Source organism: Hipposideros armiger, unplaced genomic scaffold, assembly GCF_001890085.2.
Source record: "Hipposideros armiger isolate ML-2016 unplaced genomic scaffold, ASM189008v1 scaffold_41, whole genome shotgun sequence".
NCBI classification, from domain to species: domain Eukaryota; kingdom Metazoa; phylum Chordata; class Mammalia; order Chiroptera; family Hipposideridae; genus Hipposideros; species Hipposideros armiger.
The window spans coordinates 4,408,707-4,433,845 of record NW_017731391.1 but is presented as its reverse complement, the minus strand read 5'-3'; positions in this window follow the sequence as shown (position 1 = coordinate 4,433,845).

Here is a 25,139-nt window from a genome sequence, read left to right as displayed (position 1 = left end):
TGCAGAAACAGTGACTTGGGTTTGAGGCTGGGACTCTTTCCCATGGAGACTTCTTTAAGGTCAACAGGATAATTCAGGACAGAGTGGGAAGATTTATTTTGAGATTCAGAAAGGAAGTCGGTGGAAGGGAAAGCTTGAAGGACAAACAGACTTTATTTGGGGGTTGTTCCTTTTATACCATCTTACCATTAAAGTAAATGATTTTAAAATACTAAACTACATTAAATAAAATAGTTTATACATAGTCTATAGATAAGAGATGATGCCAAGCATATCCTTAAGCTGATTAAAATAGCTTCGAGTTACTGATAGCTGCTCTGAGGGATACCAAGTTGGGTGGATACTTTCCTGTTTAGTCTGGAAAGGGTGTGTTTCTTGTTCCCTCTGGTTTCTTCTTTCAAGTCCCTGGGAAACATTTGCATTTGATAGTACAGGCAGCTAAACCGGGCTGGTTCTGAGCTAGCCAACCACTATAAGAGGATCAACTTGGACTCTCCCTTTTCCCAGCTCACCCAGACACATCTGGAAGTGAGGACCCAAAGCTTTCAACAAGAAGGGAAAGCAGGCCAGCAGCAGGCAGTGGGAAATCCTTTTAATTTATTAAATTAAATGGGAGTAACTGAATCCAAACTTTAGCCTAACGTACTATGAGCCATGGGGCACATTGAAAGTTGATGTCAATCATCCCTGTTCTTTGTATCTATAAACTGAGAGCCTTTCCTTCTATATTGAAGCAAAAAGTGCAAAACCCTAAGTAGATATGTGCTATGATCCTGACTGCTGCGTCCCACATTACTGTTAAAAAACAAGACAACAGATTCAAAATGGTGTTGCTTATGCTAAGCCCCAAGTCACCAAACTGAGACTTAATTACAGTTAGCTAGACCTTAATTATAGTTTCAGCTCTTTCAAAAATGGAATCTGATTTTTTTAACCTTTATAATTTGTTTATTTTATTTTTTAATTGCACCTGACATACAATATTATATTAGTTTCAGGTATACAACATAGTGATTAGACTGTTATATAACTTATGAAGTGATCACCCTGGTAAGTCTAGTATCCATCTGACACCATTATTAGTTATAATATTATTGACTATATTCCCTATGCTGTATTTTATACATCTCCATGACTATTATCATTATATTGTATATATTATTATAGTTGGAAATTTGAAATGGAATCTTAAACCAATCAGCAATCACCTCATCAGCAACAGTGAGGTCATCTGCCTGATAAGCCCCCTGCCATCCGCCAAAGAAAAGTAACCTTGCAATAACCAGCTGAGTTTTTGCCTAGTATAACTTCCTTGTTCCTGCTCCTGTCTGCCCATAAAAACTCATTATCTATGGCTCCTCGGTATCTTTCTTTCTGCTCAATTGGATGCAGCTGGATTTGTGAATCGTTGGATAAAGCCAATAAGAGCTTTAAAATGTACTCAGTTGAATTTTGTTTTTTAACATTACACGTTCTCATCTAGTATTAATGAAATTATTTCACAATACTACCACTCATTTTTATCAGATTACAATCTCACAAAGAAAAAAGCGTAGCAAGGGCATTTCTGCTTTCATCCCCAGACCTGTGCTCAGCATTTCAAAACTGTAAACTTGGGGGCTCTTTAGTTGAGAGATATATTGTAGTATTACCCTGTTTGTGGAGCCCAGGACAGTGCACCTGATAACGTATCTCCTGCCAGAACCAAATTTAACATCTTAAATCAAGAAATGACCCTATCCATTGAGACTTTCTTCCATAAAAATCTTAAAAATCAAGCTACGTTTTGGAAATACAGTAAAACCTTAAATTGCGAGTAACTTGGTTTGTGAGTGTTCTGCAAGACAACCAAACATTTCTAATACATTTTAACGTGGTAAACGAGTGATGTCTTGCAACGTGAGTAGTTTGTTTCCGGAACGAATTATGCTCACAAACCAAGGTATTACTGTACTTGTATTGCAAGACATCGCTCGTTTACCACGTTAAAATGTATTAGAAATGTTTACTCATCTTGCAGAATACTCGCAAACCAAGTTATTCACAATCCAAGGTTTTACTCTAGTTTGTTTCCGGAACAAATTATGCTCACAAACCAAGATATTACTGTAAATTCTTCCCTCACAATTCTCATGCTGAAAGAATTCACCAATGAGTCAGCAGAACAAAAAATGGGTGCATTAATGGGATCTTGAGAAAAATTTTCTTTTATACCTGAAATGTAAGCATGGGCTGGTATTTAGTATAACGTTGTTAAAGGACTGGTGGTTGTTAAAAAAAATTCCACAGCCTCACCAACACTTGTTATTACTTGTCTTGTTGATGATAGTCATTCTAACAGGTGTGAGGTGGGATTTCATTGTGGTTTTGATTTGCATTCCCCTAATAGCTAATAAAGTTGAGCATCTTTTATATATCTGTTGGTTGTTTGTGTGTCTTCTTGGGAGATGTGTCTGTTCAGGTCCTCTGCCCATTTTTTAACTGGGTTGTTTGTTTTATTGTTGAGTTGTATGAGTTCTTTATATATTTTGAATATTAGCCTCTTATGGGAGGTATTGTTTGCAAATACCTTCTCCCATTCAGCTGGCTGTTTTTTTGTTTTGTTGATGGTTTCTTTTGATGTGCAGAAGCTTTCTGGTTTGACAATTGAGAACCATGTGACTTCACTCATATGTGGGATATAAAACTGAAAGCAACAAATGAACAAGACAAAATAAACAAAGAAACAAAAACTCATAGATACAGACAACAGTTTAGTGGTTACCAGAGGTAAGGGGGTGGGACGGTGGTAGAAGAGAAAAAGGGGCGTCAAAAATATGGTGATGGAAAGAGAACTGACTCTGGGTGGTGAACGCACAATATGATATATGATGATGTATTATAGAAATGTACATTTGAAACCTATATAATTTTACTAACCAATGTCACCCCAGTAAATTTAACAAATAAAGAAACTATGTCTTAAAACTAAAAAAAAAAAAAAAAAAAAAAATTCATGACACTTGTTAAAAATGGCAAGACAGACTTTCTTCAATAAGGGGCAGCTGTAATGGGGTTTGGCAGCTGGGGAGAGATAGGGCAAGATACGGGCTAAATTCCGAATAGAACAAGGACAAGTGGGGATTTATAGCCAAGAAGCAGGGTGGGTCAGTGGATGGAAAATGACTAAGAGGAAACATCCAGGATGGGGGATTCTGGGGAGACAAACTCAATAGGATTCTTGTTGATGGAAGGGCAAGGTGATAAGACATGGAAGGTGGGAGATTTTCATTAGCCTTGCCCAGCCGGATTCTTGCTGAAACTGGACTAAGTGTCCTAGGATGGAACCCAAGGTCAGGGCCTAGTGAAGGTCAGAGGAGCCTGACATAAGTTGGGTCAAGGAGAAAGTCTTTGTCGTGGTTTACTAGGTACTTGTATGTAGCACAGGTGTGGGGCTGCTCTCAATGAGAACACCTAACTAGTCTCAGGAAAGGGAGGGCTTTATGGCCACCTGCTCCCTCCTCCTGCCCAGAGCAAGGAGAGGGAGCAGGGTGACCACGGATCTGCATTGTGGCTACTGCTGGGAGCCAGTGGAGCTATTCCTGAGCCTTCTTAGACCAAGATTCCAAGAAACGCAACTTCATGGGCCCCACAGGCTCCTGGCAGGACTCCGATGTCACCACTGTCAGTGTGCGTCATGCCAGCCAGAGTAGTGAGAAATAAAGCCTTCACTCCCCCTCCACCTCACCAAGCCCAGGGAGGGTGGGAGGCAGCCTGCACCGTCACTTGGCTTTTGTGCACGTCTTGTGAGACAACCTTCTCATTGTAAAGGCCCATTGTTTATGATTTAAATAAAAATGGCATGTGCTTAGTTCCGCTTTTGGAACTAGAAAATTAATCTTTAATCAGACTAAAAATAAAGGTGCAAGGTCTGATGCTACAGAGGCTTACAACAACAATCATAAGGGAGACCACATTTTTACATAGAATTGCATTAACTAGACCAAAAGGTCAAAAAAAAAATCTGAATTATCTGGGATCTGACAACATTCTTCCCGGCCTAAAAAAGGCCTTGGTTGGCCTGTATTTGTATAATGACTTTCTTTTTGTTCCTCTCTTTCTTTCCCAACTAATTACTTTAGATCTTTTATTCTGCCCTTTATCATTTCAGCAACCTTGACAGAGCCCAGTCCTTTGGTGCGCAAAATGGGTTCTTTAAGGGTTGTTCTGTAGAAAGTGAGCCTGGCCTTGTAGTGGAGTGAGGGAGGCCCAGAGACTGGAGGAGAAGACGACATAGGTCCTAGGAGTCTTCCCTTTAGAGTTTTCTGGGGCAGAGTTGGGGTGGGATTTAAAGAGAAGATGCCCTTAAATGGTTTTCTTCTCTCTGTGCATGTGTTCTCTTCCTCATCAAACTTTCACCGATTTTTAACATCCACGTATGCTTTTTACCCAAATCCGTTTTTTATTTACTATGGTGGGTGTCAAATGGTGAGCCTCAGACTTCTCCACAACATTCACAAGAAAATGTAAGGTTCTAAGAGAAAGAAAAGGGTGATCCAAGAATATGACATACAGTCAACTTGCCACTAAAGCAAAAAACAGTAGATGTCCTTCAATATGAAAGAAGTCTGGAATTATGATATGAATGAGTTCTTTGTAAAAACAGAAAAACAAAGTAAAACACACCGAAAACTAAATCCTGACCACTTTCAACTTATTTATATTTCCAGACTCCTGCCCTTTGGGGTTCCCGGGCTCAGTGCTGGCCAGAATCCCCAGCACTGCCCTCCCCCCTCCTTGTATCCTGCGCACAGTAGCTGGTCCCCCAGGAGCAGAAGCTGCGCTAAAATCCGGACACAGCCTTGTGGTTTCAGGATCATTAAGAAATCATTAGTGAGGAGGGATTGCTGGTTTAAATTAGAATGACACTGATAGACCTATAATTAGTGGAAATGAAAATTGTTAATTAAAACCATAGCTTATTTCCCCCTGGTGTGATCTCTGTTTACCACTTGGTTTTAATAAAAATCAAACCATCTGATAGAATTTGTCAACCCACAACAAACATTAAAAAAGTACCCAAAAAATGTAAAAGCCTCACTTTCTAAGGTTGACAAACTATCTCATCCAGAGCTCATGTTTATATTACATTGCAGTGTGTTGGTTTTTTAAAAACGTATTCAAACTTTATTGTTGCCAATTTTTATGGGCTGAATCATGTTCACTAAAAAATCATATGTTGAAATCCTAACCCTAAGACTTCGGGACTATAATGTGAGATAGGGTTTTTAAATAGGTCATTAAGGTTAAACACGACTGTACTTGGGTGGGCCTTTACCCAGTATGACTGGTGTCCGAAGAAGAGATTAGGGCATAAACAAGCACAGAGAAAAGGTCCTTTGAAGACATAGAGAGGAGATGGCCATCTATAAGCCAAAGAGACAGGCCTGGGTACAGTTCTTTCCTTCACGGCCCTCAGCAGGAAACAATCCTGCCAACAGCTTGATCTTGGACTTCCAGCCTCGAAGACTGTGAGAAAAGAAATTTCTGTTGTTCAAGGCACCAAGTCCCTGATACTCTGGCAGCCCTAGCAAACAAATACACCAATCAATAAACAAGTAAATTTTAGTAACACTAATTTCACTTCTTACTGAATTAACTTTCAAAATTACCAGAACGCGATCCATAGATTAATTATGCCTGAGAAAAGTTCCTCTCTATTAGCATTTAACATGACTTAAAATAGGCTATTGAGGGCCGGCTGAGTGGCGTGATGGTTAAGAACTGGCTTGGGATGCCAGAGGGCCCCGGTTCGGATCCCACATATGAGGGCCAGCGACACTGCCCTCCACAGCTAAGATGCTGAACAACAGCTCAACCTGGAGCTGGGCTGCCATGAGTCGTTGGAGATGGCGTAGGCTGCAGGCCCTGTGGCAGTGGGTTGCCATGGGCTACTGTGTGTGGCCAGCAGCCAGCGTGAGCGGTCAGCAGCCTCAGTGAGCGGCCGTCCAGAAGCCGGTGACTGATCTGCCTCGCCCGGGAAGAGCGCAATGATGGTGCCAACTTGGGCCAGTGAAGCAACGTCCTCCACAACTAGACTGAAGAACAAAAGGACAGCAACTTGTCGGTTCCCCTTCCCCCAATTCCCCAGTGCTGTTCCCATCCCGCCAATTCCCCAATTAAAAAAAAAAAAAGAGCAAAGAACTCTCCTGACCTCAGCAAACAGCTCCTCATATCTCATTGGCTCATTCCTAGTGCTGAACTCAACACTATAATGGGAGATGAATTGTTCTTAGACCAATTAGGTCCATCCCAGTGGATGAAGTCAGCCTTCCCTAAGGAAACACTGCATGAGATAATTATGAAACATCCAAGGCAACTGAGGCTCTGTTAGGTAGGAGGAAATAGAGGCATGTTATAGGGTAGGCAAATAGCCTCTTACACTACTTCTCTTCTCCAAAGAGGCGACACAGAGGGGTGGTTGAGATACCCACCTTTGGAGCTATACTGGTTGGATTTAAATCTCAACTCCTCTACTTACTAGCTATTGACTATTGACAAGTCACTTAAACTGTGTATAGCTCAGTTTTTTTACTTAAAAAAATACCAGAAGGATAGCAATACTGCCTATCTCATAGGATTGTTGAAGGACTGAATTAGTCAACATACCTGAAGTATTGTATTTAGAACACAACTTAGCACATAAGAAGCAATTAGTTTCTAGGATAGAAAGTTCAAATGTAATCATGTTTTATTAAAAACCCAAACATGTGAAACTCTTGTGTTGTCCAGGGATCACCTAAAGTTGTTATTCAACTCATGTTGCTTGAAGAAATACCTGAATCCAAGGAAACTCAGTTCCCCATCCAGTCATTTTATGAGTCATTATGATCAGAAAGGGACAATCACATCAGCAGAGCCCTAAAAGCATCATTACAAAAATGATACAATTACCAGGAATCTTATTATGACTGTCTCCAAAACAGAGAAGTATTGGAAAGATGACCTTAGTGTAATTCAGTTATGACTTCTTAGGAACTGTCTCTGATTGTGTCTAGTTGAAATTCTTACCAAACTAGGTAGTAAGAAGGGTAGGAGTTGTCAGAAAGATACCAAGTGTCTCCACCTCATGTAATAGAGGCATCCTTAATTTGGGCAGTGGCAATTTTTTAAAAGCAGAGAAACACTTTGATTCTAATATAAAACCCAAAATAAAATATGCAACACATAGAACTTATATGACTGAGGTTCTCTGGTAAAATGAGAAGTGGAGGATCATAGCCCCCATCTAACACCTCATAAGCCTAAAAGGGCTAGAGAGGTCACTCTAAACTATTTACATAAACACAAACAAACAAAAACACCCCATAGCATCTGAATCCAGATGAACAAATTATTTTAATTAAGGATTGGAGATACGTGCTGGTATAATTTTGCTATATTGGCCTTCTGACTTCTTGCTGAATGCTTTGTGCATGCCACTGAGAGTTGGGTGTAGGTTCTTATGAAGATCTAACCTGTTATCGAGTTGCTTTGGGGCAGTATTGAAGATTTGTGTCATGAGAGCTAGAGACACCTTTGAAAGAGTCATATAGGATCAGGCACCAGGAGTGAAAGGCCCACAAGTGGACAAATTCAGCAGTTGCATTGATCACATCAGGCAAAGGAAACTCACAATTTCCATTTGACCTATCACTCCAGTGAGCTATAATTTATTGCAATATTGAGGATGCTTCTGAGATCGAAAGGGTTCAATTGCTAATTATGCCAGGAAACAGGTGTAACTTGAAGATACCCTACCCATCACCACACCCTGCCTCAAGCACACCCTCACACACATCCACATCTGTTTATGACTCCCTTGGTTTTTTTCACTTGATATGAACACTTTTGCATCTTTTTATGTCAATATTGAAATTGGGCTCTGTGCCACTAGAATGTTTAAATATTTTGGTAGTTAATACCAGGGGGAATTGTCAAGCGTTTTCTCCATGAGTCATAAACCAAAAGCTTTTACCTCACTGTGATGCAGGCTTCCTGAGAAAGGTGACTAGATGTTGGGCCATCTACTAAACTCTTTAAATTATACCCAAGCCTCCTTGGCTCCATGGACTCTGAAAGCATGGCTTTGTTTGACCACTTTTCAGGAACTCTTAGCACTTAGTTGTATAATAAGCGTGATTTTTTTTTGGACTCCCTTTTATATCGCTTCCAAGAGAAACTTTCATTTCTTTTTCCCAAACATCAACAAAAATCCATTTCTTGAGAGTTCTCATTTTACCTACTCTAACGTTTGCTGCCTAAAAATCTCAGGTTTCTGTGAAGCAAAAGCCTCACACATTCTAGAACTTCTGATTTCAAATTTCAGTGCTCCTTTTGCCATACTTATACAGAAATAGAAATTATTTTATCTGGGGGGTAAACTGCAAATTACTTTATAAAAGTAATGATTCCCAAATTTTGATAAGCCTCAAATTTTACGATGGATTTTTACACGTTATCTCACTTAATTTTTTCAACAAACCCAGAGTATGAGTCGCTATTATGCCATTTTAGGGCTGAGAAAAATGAAACTCAGGCTTGGGCAGCTTGCCCCAGATCACTTATCTTGGAAATGTCAGAGCTAGACTTGCGCCCGATGGCTTCGTATCCATTCCACTTCTCACATCACCATTGCCTCCTAACACTTCATCTTAAGATCAGTGACAGCACCCCAGTTCAGAATGAGCTGATCCACTGTGACTCACAGAATGGGAATTTTTTCTAATCTCTGAATTAGGCTCAAATGACAACACATCATCTTTTGCTTCATTCCTTCTGTCTTGCCTTTCCTTTGAACCATATCATTTTCTCTGGCATTTTCATGACGACCCCTACTTTTCAGCTCATCTCCGCTGCATTAAAAGGGAATTACCTCTGGATCTCATCAAATAGAGCAGTAGGCTTAATTTAGGCAATTTCACTGGGATGCACATCTTCTGGTTTGGGGAATCCCTCATAGAAAGTTAAACAAGTTCAGAAAAAGTTATTTCGAGAGAATACCTGTTTCTCTATCTAACTCCTTCCTCTGAAACTCCTTTTGTAAAGGAATTTAACAGACTCAAAGATTCTTGCATAAAGGTTTGTTTTGATTGTTTTGAAAACAAAGGGCAAGGTGCAGTGATACAGTGGCTCTTCAGCAATATACATTAATAGTCAATTTATGGTATTATTAACCTTGATAGTTCAGTGTATTTCAAGCAGATCACCTGCCTCAGAATTACTTGGCATGGTTAAGTGCAATTCTTGGTCTCAATTCAAGACTTAGAGAATTAAAATATCTGAGAGAGGAGCTATGAAATGTGAATTTTAAACACAGACCTGGTTTATTCTTCAGTGCAAGTCTGAGAACTGCTATCCAAGGAGCCAAGGGCACTGGGGACCACTGTGCAGGCACTGGGGACCACCGCAGAGTTCTTGTAGAGTTGGAAATCATGGCACTGAGATTCAGACCTTCTGAGAAAGATGATGGGGATGTTAGACCATCCATGAAGCTCATTATAGCTAGCGGGAACTCAGGGGGATTATAGTTCTCTCTTTTGAAGAATCACAAATATTTCATGATACGCTACAAAGTTCACAGGTCTCAGGCACTATGCTTATAATGTCCAATGGAATAAAGAGCCCAGACATCCAGTGTGACTTTGCAGAACAATGATTCAGTATGACATAAATGGCCTCCGGGCTGTGTCTTACAGACCAGTTCTCAAATTTTCAGTTTCAGAAATGGCTTAGTTCACCCAAAAGTGATCAGGCAAATAGTATTGACAAGAGATGGAGTGATAAACTAGAAATGTGATGGGATGATTCACAATGAAAAACACAATAATCAATAATTTCCAATATTCATGTCATCACTGTGGCATATAATCATCTCTGGGGGAGCCAATGATTTAACTAAATTAAGCTGGGCAGTCAGCCTCCAAGTCATTCCTATACATCTGACACTGACACAGATTCATGTCTTTGGTTACTTTTCTTTACTAGGAAACGTCTGGCTGTTTGATTGGATATTTCTATTGTCTATTGGTTAGCAGGGCATTGCTTTCCAATGTCACTGGGCATTGCTGGGTTATATAATAAGTGTATGTTTAACTTTCTAAAAACTTACTAAACTCTTTGCCAAAGTAGCTATAAAATTTTGTGGTACTCTCAGCAATGGAGAGTTCCAGTGGCTCCCCATCCTTGTCAGCATTTGCTATTGTCAGTTACCTTTAATCAGAGCCATTCTAGCAGGTATGTGATGGTATCTCATTTTTATTTGACTGTGCATGTCCCTAATCACTAATGAGGTTAAACATCTTTTTATTTTCTTATTTGCCATTGTATTGCTCCTACAATGAAATCAAATCTTTTTGCCCTTATCTGCCCAGTGTTTTGTGGTGTTCAGCTCACAGAGTCTATATAAGTTTTGTAAGATCTGTAGCTGAATTTTTCTTTTTTCCTTTTTGGAACTAATGTAAATGGTACTTACAAAAAGTTTTCAGTACATTGCTACTATATAGATGTATGATTTAATTGTGTATGTTAACCTTGTATCCTATCCTGTGACTTGTTAATTTCCCATATTAATATTATAAGGGTATTTGTACATTCCTTGGGGTATTTTTTCTGTAGACAATTATGCCTTCTGCAAATAGGGGCAGTTTTATTTCTTCCTTTCTAACAAGCATTTATTTTATCTATCTATCTATCTATCTATCTATCTATCTATCTATCTATCTATCTATCTATCTATCCTGCTTCATTGCACTGGTTAAGACTTCCAGTACTATGATCGATAGAAATTAGAAGAGTGGACATCTTTGCCTTGTTCCTGATCTTAGTTATTTCAGTTTAAAATTTCAGCTTGTTTCCTCTTTATATCTTCTACTTTTTTGTTGAGGCTTTCTATTTTTCCATTTGTTTCCAATTGTTCCTCTGGTATCTTTCCAAATGTTCACAATTGCTGGCTGGAATATGTGTATAGTAGCAGCTCAAGTCTTTGTCAGATCCTTCCAACATATGTATCCTCTCAGCATTGGCATCTGTTGATTTTCCTTTCCTGTGAAAGTTGAACTTGTCTTGGTTCTTCATAGACTGAGCAATTTTTGGTTGTATCCTGGACTTTTGATATTATATCATGAGAATTTTGGTCTCACTTAAATTCTATGGAGACTGTTGCCATTTTCATTTTAGAGGGCAATTGACCTGGTTAGGTTCAGGGCACCAAGTCCAACCGGCCTTCTGTGGGATGGGTTCCAGTGTCAGTTCTACTTTCAAAGACTTTTTACTTTTATGCACATCAATCCCATATGCATGCCACTTGATTGTCAGTTTGGGTCATGAATGTGATTGAATGAACTGGAGAAAAATAGGTATATCTGCACCCCTGTTCCTCGAGGCAGCAGTAGAAGGCTCCTCCAGAGGCTTCTTGATGGGATACTCAGTTCCCATTTCTGGGTTTCATGCGGTATTGCATTCAGGGTGGAAGATACCAGAGGAAAAAATGGTAAGCTCACTGCCAGTTTGGGAGTACCTTGAATTCTGGTCTTCTTCTCCAATCTCCCTGGTACAATTCACTTTGGGTCCTCATATAGATTCTCCAAGCATCTGTCCAGCTTTTTTAATTGCATTTAATTAGGGGGAGAGAGTGGCATATGCTTACTCCATCTTGCCAGCACCTGAATCCTCTGCCTTTCCACATCCATTGAGTTTTTTTGACAACTTTATTGATATGTAATTTGCATATCATGAAATTCACCTATTTACAATATACAGTTCAATGTGTTTTGTTTTGTTTTGTTTTGTTTGTGTATTCATGGAGTTGTGCCACTCTAAATCTGTACTTTATCATTTTTGCTATTCTTATTATTTGTACTTTTCTGCCAGTTCAACCAAATATTATAAAAACTTGAAACAAAATTATACAGGAATTTTTATTTCTTCTGTACATTTAGTCTGCACTGTTGCCTGCAATGGGTCCTAATTAATGTCTTTTTAATTTTACTCCAATTGAACTTAGAAGGTATGGAATTTGATTCTGGTTCGAGCAGCATGACCTCTGGTAAGTCTGGTTTTCTTTCTGTGTCTTAGTAACTCCATCTGTGAAAAATGAGATTGGACTAAACTATCTTTCAGCTGTAAATGCTCATGACTTTTAGATGCAATAATTTCTAATAGTCCAGGAACTTTGATAGTTATTAATCACATTCAGGGAGTTATTTTATGTTATCAGGGATGAGATAGTTCTACTCAAAAGTATAGCTTTTCTCTGACCTGAGTGGCTCATTTATTTTTTCTCAGATAGTGGCAGTTCTTCTTATTTTAGGACCTGTACACCTGATTGATGGCTATTGTAATTTCACTTTAAAATACTGTAACAATAACACAAAATATACCAAGGTGAAATTTCATGTTTTTTCCTTCCCATGGATTTTAATAACTCCCCAAAAAAGGTAAAAAACAATGTTATATCCTTGAAAGATATTTTATAACTATTACGAATGTCTTTTATTGTGTTTAAGATATGGTTTGGATTTCTTTGAAAGAGTTGTTGTTCATAGAAATTCTCCTAAAATTCCTGATGACATTCAGAGATAACTATATTTTTAGCAGATTCAACACTTTCAAAGCCCTTCAAAAAACAAACCATAAATCGGCAGCAGTCATTGAAAAGGCAAAATCCTCTTGAAGCAAATGCTCTGTTCACTGCTGAGAACCCGTGAATCATAGAGAACAATATAACCCCAAAGTGTATTTTCCTCCTGCTATTTAAAGTTGCAGGAGCAAATCTGTGGCCTTGAAGTAATGAAATGCACTGAGACGTACAAAAATACATTATTCAGTTGCTTGCTACATAATGTGATTTAAATTGTTTTTCGTTCGATTAGCCTCAGCTCGTGGGCACTTAAGTTGAGGCAGATGTATGAGTATTTCATAATTAACAAGTGTTTCTCTCTGACAAAGGAAGTAGCCTAATTTGGGGGGGCTGATGGGAGCCTTTGCTCTCTGTCCCTGTGAGTTCCCCTTCTACACCTTTGCTTCCCAACTATCTATGACTCCATTAACCTTAAAAGCAAATGGAATCTAGTCTCTCTAACTGTTCTCACTTTGCTCAAATCCAAAGGCACTTGATTAGTTTGCTTTTAGGATAGATTAGTGCAAAAACAGTGTCTAACACAAACAGCATAACACTATGGTCTAAGACGATGTGGGTTTAGAAAAAAAATTGAACCTGAATTATGGACAATGCCTACAGGACATCCTGGACAACGTCTGTGACTCTCTCCTTCATTTGTACGATTGTCACCTGTATTTAAAGACTTTGAAGACCTATTCTGTCATGTTTGATATGGTAATAAGTCCCTTGACAAAAGGAAAAGTTTGGAAGTTCTTTTCTGGACAGTGGTTTTGGCTGAGACTGTTTATTCTGAACAAATACAAGGGGCTCTGGAAGGGAAGTGATTTTCCTACTTCTCCTGCCCTGCCTACAACACACCCACAGCCAGCACTCCAGGTCCTGGGGCCCCTTGTTGCTGCTGGCAGGGCCACCCTCTGGCTCCCTGAGCTACTCAGGAGCTGGCACAACCTTCAGAACATGAGAATGAGAAGAGGAGGCTGCTGCCTCTCCTGATGTTGATGCCGATGAGCAAATTCCTACACCACATGGATCCCCTGGGGGGAAGCTGTGGGCATTTCTTAAATTCCATCCCTCTTTGCTCCAATTTAGAAAGCAGGATATAGTCCTGCTGTGTCTTTTCCAGGATCCTTTAGTGATAAGAAACCAAGAAAACAAAGAATGTCCAGATAAGGGAACGGTTAACTGCACTGAATGCTGCTGAGAGAACAGACAACAGCCTTTGGAGTTGAAACATGAAAGTCATCGGGGACATTTCAAGAGAGTGGGGAAGACAGAGGATAGACTGGGAGGAGCTAAGGAGAGATGAGGAACAGGAGACCCTGGGTCAAGATAACGGTGGTAACTTTGCTATAAAGAGTAACAGATATTCGTGATGTACCTAGAGAGAGTCATGGGGGTCCAGGAAGTGCTCTTAAGAAGGGAAATATCAGAGAAGTTTGTGTGCAGGTAATAATATGGTGGAGATGGACAAACTGATACAGGAGGAAGAAGGGGAAATTACAGGAGCAAAGTCATGGAGAAAGTGGGGGAGAGGGACCCCAGTTAGCTGGTGGAGAGGTGGGTGGAGTTCTAGGCTTGAAAACTTCTACTGAAATGGAAGGGCAAGTAGGCAGGTGGGTAAATTTTGTTATATGGGCAGGTTCTCAGCTAATTGCATATTTTCACAAGGACTTAAGGAGAGCGTGGAGGACGCCTGCTCTAGTTCTAAGCTGTAGTACTTAAGGGCTTATACGAGAAAAAGAAGCTTCTACTTAAGAAGGGTGCAGTGAGACAATATGAACTGGAAGGATTAAAAATATTAAGTAATATAATTACTATAATGGAAAAGAACTCCTTTTTTATATGCAAATGATTGGAGGAAACAAAGAAATGAATGAATTTGAGATAAAATCATAAGATACATTAAAGAAAGAAATGGCACAAAACCTTGCAAAGATTAGGTCTTCCATAATTAGTTTAGTTAATAAAAGAGGTTGAGATGCAGCAAGTAAACTAACGGTCAGTGTCAAAATCAAAAGAAATGTCAAAATAAAGTGAAAACTAGAGACCTCACAGAAAGAAATGAAGATAGTAAGAGTGGAGATAAATGGACTCTATGTAACTGTCAGCATTTCTGTGGGGGCTCCATGAACAGGGAGTTCTGTGGGGCAAAGAACTTCCTGAACACTCAAAAAATGATGGCAATTATTAGTAAAAGTATAAGAAGGAGACTAAAGTTTAATAAGACCCTCTATGTGGTTGGTTGTTAAGCATTCTTAGTAGTGTCACAAGCTATTATGTTATTTCTTCATAGCAGTCTTATAAAATATTTCAGATTTTTTTTTTTACATTATAAAGATATTTGCTTGGTTTCTGGCTACCACACTTGAAGTCAATGCTCAGAAAAATAATGGACACATTTTATAAATTTGGATATAACCAGAATTTAAAAAATAAAGCCACTGCTTTGAAGATATGAAAAAGATGCCATTAATGATTTGAATGTCTTGTGAATTTTTGAAAGTAGAAGAGAATAAATATTTTATAAAAAATAAAGTAGCAGATCCTGCTGTTGCAGTAAATTATGTACCCAATATGACATCTTCTTTAATATTTCAGGGGGAAACAATAGTAGTTCTAGAAGATAATAATGAAAATTAAATGATAAAATCATTGTGTTGTTTGTGAAATCATTTATAAAAAAATAAGTTTTTGAGATCTATTGGGCTTTTATCAAAATTTTCAAAGCAAAGCATATCATAAATTAATTATATACAAGGATAATTTACATATTTATATTTTAGGCATTTTTTTGTTATTTGTTTGACTAGATTGTAACTATGAGTTTTAAGCTGGACACCCGCATATGGTAGATCTGTTTCACTTAAGATACTAAAGGAAATATTTCTTAAACATTTGGTTTACGCACTTAACTTATCATGAGGCATTTTATCTGATCATAATTCATTCATCTAATGCAATTTTTATAAATGTACATGAATCCATTTGATTGAATTGTGTATTCATTTGTACTGCTTATAGGTCTAATAATAAGATAAGTAATTCCTTTTTCATTATTTAAAATAAATATGGCCTGCAAATTTTATTTTTCAACCTTTAAAATTATATACTAGGTTTGGGAATAAACTTGCCTTAAAATGGTGAATCTAAAAAATTGAAATTGTTTTTCATGGATGCCTTTGGAATGTTTTTAAAAATCAGCTTATTCCAGGTGCTTTGATCATTTTTGATCAAGGATCAGTGAGTATGTTAACCTACTGTATGCAGTAAAAAGAACATATAGTTTAGAACTGTGAGACATGGGGCTGATAATCCTTTTGCCATTCACTTAATAGTTATGTGACTATACATGACCCACAGCCTCTCTGAGCCTGGCTTCCACATCTTTAAAGAGATAAAAATACTTATTTCAAACTTCTAGTGAATGAGGTGCACAAAAGATAAATTTCTCGTGTTTTGTACAAAGAAATACTAACACTTATTTTTTGAAGACTAACATTTCTGACTTTGTCTTCCTTCCTTCTAGTGTCTCTGAGGTTTTCCACATCTATAATTAAATCTGCTATTTTCTCTTTGTTAATTCTCCTAGTTTATGCTAAAACCCAAATGCCACCATGCTCGGGAGCCCACACATTAGTGCCGTGTTCTTTATCTATAGGATACAGGCACAGTGCTAGGCAGAGGAGCGTGCAGTGTAGCACACTAAATTTCAAACAATGAAATGACAGAGATAAATTAGGAAAGTGTTAGGAAGAGCTGGTAAGAATGAGACCAATTTTCATTTTATTGCAAAGTTCTTTGAGGCTGCATAATCATTCTGCTATCAATCTATAAACACAGTAGATACTGAGTGTTGTGAAATAAGTCAGAGGAATAGGCCAAGAGAGCCAGGTAACTTAGAGGCTTTTAAAAATCCTAACAAGTGTCTTTGAATCCTATTATGTGTGTGTTTCAAAATAATGTAATTGCAGTGATGTACATTACTCCAATAATATACCTTATTCCAATTAATGCGTATAATGAAAGTATTTTCTTTACCAATAATTTGCAGAAATTATGCAAATTCTTTAACACAAGCTTGCTAGGTCTAGAAGTGTCTTGTGGATTTTTCCGCCAAGCATGTCTTTACTGATCTTTTTAAGAACATCTACCACTGTATATCATTCTGTCACTCATTCCAAATATATTCATTAAACATCTACCATGTACTAAGCAGCATTCTAGTCAATGAGCATCAGTAGTACACAAAGCAGCCACTATCCCTCCCCCCAAATCTCTGCTCTTGTTGAACCTACAGTAAATATCTAAACATCAGCAAGGAGACCAGTGTGCCTGGAGTGGAGTAAGGATGTGGGAAGGTTGTTGGAGCTGTAGATGCGGTGCTATCCTGTAGTGCTTATAGAACATTGTACAGCTGTTAGCTCTCCTCTGAGAGAAAGGATGAGCGAAAATGGAAGGCACTGAGCAAAGGAGTAACATGGCCTGACTTACATCTTTACAGGATCCCCTGGCTGCTTTATGGGGATAGACGGTATAGGAACAAGGACAGAAGCAAGGAGACCAGTTACAACGCTACTGCAGTCATCCTGGTAAGAGATGATTGAAAGGCAGTAGTGATTCTGAGATCACTTGAAATTGTTCAAAACTGTGCTTAAGGTATTATCACCATGATCATCCGAAATGGTGGACAGAGCAGGTGGTAAACATGCAACTCAGAAATGCCTATATTTATAAGGTAAGACGAGGAAGAGAAATCTGTAAACAAAACAACACAAAACATAGTTTCAGAGTTCTAGAAGGTCTAGGTGTCTGTTAGATTTCCAAAGCAAGAAGAAGGACCAAGAAGTTGTATCCTCATGAGGCTGCAAGGCAAGGATATTTATTTGATCTCATCATATATGTTCAACATTGTCCTGAATGCCCTACCCAGAGAATAACACTGGAAAAAGAAACAAAAGAGGCATGATTTGGAAAAAAAAGACTAAAGCTTTATTCTCAAAAAACATGATCATATATGTAAAAAATCCTTGAGAACTTACCAAAAAAAAGCCCACTAGAACTGAGTTTAGCAAGGTTATAGACTACAAAGTCAATGTAAAAAATAATCAATTGTATTTCTTTATGTCAATGAATGATTCAAAATTAGAATTTTAAAAATAACATTTACAATAGTAACACAAATGTGGAATGCTTAGGAACAGAATTTTACAAAAATTTGCAAGCCCTGTACATTGAAAACCATAAAAACATTGATAAGGAAGTTTTAAAACAATCTAAACAAATACCTTGCTCATGGATTGAAAAACTCAAAATTGTTAAAATGTCAACTTTCCTCTTATTTAATCTATAGATTCAATGCAATCCAGCAAGCTTTATTATTATTATTATTATTTAGAAGCTAGCAAGCTTATGCTAACATTTACATGGAATTGCAAAGGATCTAGAATAGCCCTATCAACTTTGAATAAAAACAAAATTGGGAGATTTACACTATCTGATTTCAAGACTGGCCATAAAGCAATAATGATCAAAACAGTTTGGAACTGGCCTAGATATAGACATATGAATCAATGGAGTAGAGTAGATGGTTCAGAACTAGGCCCATGTATACATGGCCGATCGAGTTTCAACAAACATGTCATGACAATTCAGTGGGGAAAGGACAACCTTTTCAATAAATTGTATTGGAAAAATTGGACATTGATAGTAAAAAAAAGAGTGAATTTTGATCTTCATACCATATACAAAAATTAATTTGAAATGGATCATAGATTGAAATGTAAAAACAGCTACAAAACTTCTAGAAGAAAACTTTAGTGTCCCTGAATTTTGCAAAAGTTTCTTAAATAAGACACACAAAACAATATGAACCCTAGGAGAATAAATTGATAAACTGGGCAAAATTTAAGAATCTGTCCTTCTAAAATTAATGTGCAGAAAATGAAAAGGTAGGATATTATGGGACTACAGATTGAGAGGTTCCCTCTTGTGGCTACTCTGAGGAAGCAGGAGGGACCCCCCTCACCCTAATTTTGGTTCAGATGTCAAGACTGATAATGCTGCTATTCCCTGCCTCCAAGAGGGTTTGAAAACGTTTCTTACTTACATAATTGAAGTCTCTGGGAGAGTAGGGCAGGCTTTTCCAGGAGATGGGAAAAGGCTTCAGAGAAGAAGGACAGGAGACAGGTGCAGGGTTTTTACTGGGTTGAGGGGTGGGGCCGCGGTGGGAATTCTTGCAGGTGGGCAGGGGCTGGTATAGTTTGAATCTCCTTCTGGATCCCAAGGAGGGAGCACGTGTTTTTTGTTTTGTTTGTTTGTTTGTTTGTTTGTTTTAATCAGCTTGCTCCGACATGACACACAGGTGCAGAGGGGGCGTGAGGGGGAGGGGGAAAAGGGGAGGGGAGGGACTTAAAAGCTGTCAGCAATGCAACGTCAAAAATGGAGTCCGCCTCTATTATAGTTGCTAATCCGTTTTAGAGGCGTAGTGTCCTCTAAAAGTAAGGAAGCTTTCCTGGAGAAGCTAATAATGCTATAGATAATATGATTATTAAGAAAAAGATATTTACTTATTCTTTTGTTATTTATTGTTTGTGTTGCTTATAAATATAATTGTCAAAAATAGAAAAAATTCAGAAAAGTATAAAACAGAAATTAAAATTCACTTATAACCTCACCATCCTAAGATAATCATGGTGAATATTTTTGTACAGTTCTCTCCTGTCTAGATCTGTTTGATAATTAGAAAACAATAAATTATCAAAAGAAAATAACATTTTTTTCTGCTGTATTTTTCAGTGTATTTTTTTCTCCATGAAATCTTGGTATAATTGTTATTTTCAAAATTTTTATATAGGAAAGTTAATATTTCTATGTGGTTTTGTTTATTGTCTCTGGTGATGTTTCCGCATATTCTGTTTTTTTTTCAAAATGGCAGAACTAAAAACTATACTTTTAAAGTTTGCAAATCCATATTTCTTTGGTAGGGAAGTGTTATTTTTACCATGTCTATTTTTATTTTGCTGTGAGGAAACTGCTGGAATTCAAACTTGACCTTTCCCTTTCAATGCCTCTAGCAGAGCTAAGAATCACTAAAGGACCAAACAGTTCTACTCTGCTCCACAAAGAATACAATGTACATTTGGAAATCCACATTCTTTTACCACTTCATCTTTCAGGTGCTTAAAGAACTTGTCACATTCAAATGGACTAGCACAGCCTTCATGTTTAAAAATATCAAGGAGGGTTGGCGGTGATGCTTTTAAAGACTGATAAAGTGCACTCTCATTATTCCTGTAACTCTCACCTTTCCAAATTTCCTAGGCTACCTCCTATCCTGCCTCATTTCCACTTCATTTGCAGCAGACATTAGTCTGAAGTATATAATAATACAAGTGTATGCAGATTGATAGTTTTTGGGGTTTTTTTTTTTAAGGGGAAATCCATTTTGGACTCTTACTTTGTGGAACCATTGAGCAGAGTATTTTCAGATATTTATGCAGAACACAAAGCCTAAAACATTATTATTTGGAAACCCCTGCCTCAGTTGTCCATGTTCATACAGAGAGAACTGTTTATTTATGCCAAAATTTGTTAAAAATTGGTAGTTAATACGGCATTATAAGTAGCATGGATTAATTTAAACATAAATTATCAGTAGTTACTGACTCATAATGAGGTTGTGCCCATTTTAAAAATGTCTGGGAATAGGAATTCATACCAGGACAGGACACAAATGTCATAGTACAAAAAAACAAAAAGCAAATGTCTGGAAGAAAGCATGTGCCCTGCTGTTGAACTTATACCTAAGGCCTCATTAACGTCCTACCTTTAAACTGTATTGTGAGAAAAATAAGCATGAAACCTCTGTGCCATTGGGGTAATGCACAAATCAGCTTCAACTTCAGTAAGTGATATTAAGTGAATTTGGCTTAGTGCTACGTATAAAAAGCTATCAAAGTCTAGTTTCTCTCTCAAGAAGCTTACCGACAACAACAATAATAATATTCATCAAGATTTATGGAGTGCTTACTATGTGCCAAACCCCATTCTAAGCACTTGATCTGATTTATCTATTTCTCCTAGCCGCCTTAGGAAGTCGGTACTATAGGCATCATCTCATTTTAAAGAGCAAACCTCATGGCTTTGAGAGGGTCCGTAACTTGGCCAAGGCCATGCAACTGTAGAGATTCAGGGTCCGGACACTAAAGTAGGCAGTGTGGCTAAAAGGTCAGATACTTAACCATTTTGTACACCATCTCCCCAAAGATTCCAGTCATCTGTGGTAGGTCATCTGATGAAGGGTCCATAGTAAAATGCTGTGGGGAGGGGAGGGTTACCAGAGAGGGCTCCCTAGAGAGCTCCATCTGAAATGACAAGATTTGGTGATGGTAGTGGGAGAATGTGACTACATTTCAACCGTACCCAAGCAATTCTCAGCTGCCGACCCTATAGATCTTGGGTTCTCAGGCTTATCTCTACCTAGTCCCTGAAGAAATCCTGTTTAAGTTGGAGGGTAAATCAGGAGCATAGCAGCTTCTACCTCTTCACCCCTTCTGTCCTAAGCGCAGGTTAGAGATGCCAAGCTGAAGTTTCCTCTGCCTCTTGCCTCCTCTCCCCAATTCCCTTGTGTGCTTTCCATGCAGAATGGAAGGACTGCATCCCTAGTTCCTTGTGTGTTCTTTCCATCATACATTCCAGCTGCCGGATGCTACTCAATGCTGTGCATCTGCCATGTTTTTCCCTATCCACCCTCCCTGTGATGATAAACAGGTTGCCTCCAAGGCCTCATCACCACAAACAACATAGCAATGAACATCCTTATAGACCTTTGTGAGGAGTTTTTAGGATATGTATGCTGGAGTGGAATTGCTGAGTCTCTGAGCCAGTCTTTACACTGCCTGCCAGCAATGCATGAAGTCCTCTATATACAAATATGTATACCTAATACCAATATATTCTATAGCTATTATACTTGGCATTTTATTACATTTGGCAAAATATAAAACCACAAGTCAGATATCTCATCACTATCGATATGCTGCAGGCCCAGCTGCTCAGCATGAAACTGATTAGGCACCTGCTCATCTTCATCTTAGAACCAGTCGGGCTCTGATTGATGGGGTTACATAGTCTTTGGGCTTCCTGTTGTGCAGAAGGGCCTCCAGGACAAGGAGTGAGTGTCCCTTATGTCCAGAGGGCCTTTCACAATGCCTGGCATACGGGCACTAAGGGTAAGGTTGTTGACTCGAATAGCAGAATGCAGAGGACATATAACCAATTTGGGAGGAAAGATGACTCTATTTGGGGCAGATGGACCTAAAGGATCAATTTAATTGGCAGCGAGACATTCACATATGTGTCCTTCAGGAAATCGAGAACTTGGGTTTAAAGCAAAAGAGAGTTTAGAGACCAACTTTCAGCTGTAGCTTTTGAATCATAACAACTGAATCAGTGAATTGTATGGGGAAGAAGTACGTTGAAGGAGTGTGCAAACAGGCTTATTGAGCGATCAGAGGACAGTGGTCATCTGCCAAACTGGGCTCAGAGGAGGAGGCACACCGAGGAAGGTTTAGCAGAGAAAGGAAATCAGTGCGGTGTTACCAACGCCACAAGTGGTGTGGATCACAGGAGGAACTGGTGTCCCATGCGGCAAGGCAGTAGGGTCAGGATGAGACTACGCAGAGGCCGCTGGGTCTGAACAATTATATTTCAATGGTGTCTTTGATAAAGCCAGTTAATTTGACTTGATATTAAGAAATGAATGACTTTTTTTCTACTTATCTACAGTGAATATTTTGAACTTCCTTTTGTCTTAACTTGATTGTAGGTCATTTGAAATATCTATCTGAAAGGGAAATTCAGAATACGATACTATTACAGGAAAAAGTGGAAGTTTACTAAAAGAAGTCATGTTAACGTATTGTGGTTATAGATGACACTGGACTGTATAAGGCACTTATTTTTAGCCATTAGTTAATTCCCTTGCCCCATAATATCACATAAAAGTTCCTTTGAATGTGTAGGAGCTCTGCGTATTTTAAAGAAAGGTTCAACCCTGTATCTTTCTAACTAACTAATGTACATTAATATTGACACAATTTGTGTCAAAGAAAGCCACCCTAAACTAGAAATTCCGTAAGGAACTAAAAGATATATGGACATAAGTTCCAATAAGGTTACATAATTTATAACTGTAGTCTTATTTATCATCTAGTATTTTCCTCATAGAATTTTCATTTTAATGGTCACCTTAAGATTTTTGTAAAAAAAAATTTAAGCACTTTCTCCATTAATCTCATAGAGCTTCGTGGAGAACATAGTTATTTCAAAGATATTAAATTTAGACCTCGTCAGAAACAGTCTATAGCTTTTATATTTCATAAATACTTCATGGTGATTTTTCTAAGTTATATCCACCTTCCTTCTACCAATCCAAAACATATTTCAGAATTTTCTGGAAAGAAAAAATTGCCCTAAGTCATTTTCCATTATTTCTAGGTCTGGAATTAATACGATAAAATCTAAAGAAGAAACTCTTCCTTTTATGTAGCTTTTGTGTTCATTCCTTTTATTTTCTTTGTACCTGAAATTTATGTCTTTCCGTCCTCACAGTAACCTGTAAATCATCTTTTCCCATCTATGATACACCACTGATCTCTGGCCCTGAAAAAAGATTTTTGAGTCCTGTGATTTCCTTCCCTGCAGCATTTTCAGGGTAGTAGGTTATATTAAGGTGATTTCAATGAGAATGTAAGTTGGAATTTTATCAAGTATAGTCATCCTTTCCTTGTCTTCTCTAATATCAAGACTAGTACTTCTTTCACTAGTATAGTAATTGATGTCCATAATTATAATCCCAAGGTACCATGTTATCTTCTGAATCAAGAAAGTCGCCAGTATGGTTTCAATAGGTGTTTTGTTTATACTAATCCTGTAAAAAATTATAGTACTATATAACAAAGATTTTATTAGTGAGGTTATTTGATTAACTATATTAATTCTTTCGTTGGTATATGCTAGCTAACAGAAAGACTGCTAAACTTCTCCATTTGTCTGATGGTTTCAGTTTTTCATTTCTCATATGCCAATCCTTTCCTGCATTTTACTCTGGCTTTTTTTCTAAGTCAAGTTTCAGGTAAAGTAAACCCTCGGCCAGCTCCTCCCCTGCATCTGAGCATCTGAATGGAGAACACAGCCCTGCTGACTGGTCTTACTAAATTTGTGACCATAAGCCTCAAATGTGATTCCTGGCATCCCTGATCTATGTCTCTAGTCAATTCACTCTCCCACACTCCAGGATGATTGTTCCTACACCATCTAATATCACCCTGGCCCTCCTCCTCTTTTCTCAGCAGATGACCTTGCCTTTGACTGTCAATCAGAATAGGACTCCCACATCCCTCCATCACCAAATCTAATCTACATGCATCTGTCCCTCCCGCCGCGCTGTCCCACTTGTTACAAGTGAGATGTGCCAGCTGGGCTTCTCTGGAACCAGGCCCTCCACTCGCACCTGGAGTCCATCCCCTCCCAGAACCCAAGGGCTCTATCCCCGCATCACCTGTTTCCCGCTCTTCCCGGGTCATTCCCTTCTGTAGCCCCACATGCGGTAATTTCCGCCATCACTAAAAAAGACCCTTCCTTGACCACTTATCCTTCTCTAGCCCTTGCCCCATTTTTCTGATTCCTTATAGTTCCCCTTTTTAAAGCAATTGCTTATATCGTCACCTTCACTTTCCCCCCTCAGTCTCCCTTGAGCCCACCTCTGCTGGTACTTTTTCCGGCAAGGCCAGAAACTCACCTCCCTGGTGCTCAGTCTGAAGTCTGTTTCAGTCCTCATCTCTCTGGACTCCTCAGCAGCGATGGACACAGTTGCTTATTCCCTTCTGGAAACAGATGTATCCTCACTTCCCAGATTGCTGCTCACTGGCTGCTCCTTCTCCTTTCCTCCTGTGGCTCCTCAGAGTCGCTTCCAGGTCCTCCATGTTGGGGTGCCCTAAGTTTTCACCCTTCTCCTTCTTTAATCCCATTTCATCCTATGACTTTTGATACCAGCTCTGCGCAGAAATGACCCAAGTTTACCTTTCTGACCTACTCCTCTCCCCTAGCAACAGACTCATCTTGACAACATTTTTTTCTGCATAATCTCCTTCAGTCTAGATTTTGCTGACACATGTTCATCTGTTGTATTTCCTACAAATTGGGAGTTCTATGTAGAGCTTTGATCAGATTCAGGCTCATTATAATTTTTGGCAAACTACTTCACAGGTAGTGTCTACTTTCAAATGGAAGTAATAACGTCCCAGTTTCTCTTTTTTGTGATGTTGTCAGTTGTTGATATTACCTAGATCAGCAGTTAACAAACTTTAAACTCTTAAAAATTATTGAGGATCCTGCAGAGCTTTTGTTTTTGTGGATTTTATTTATTGATATTTATTATATTAGATATTAAAACTGAGAAAACTTTAAAATATTTATTTGTTTAAAATAACAAACTTTT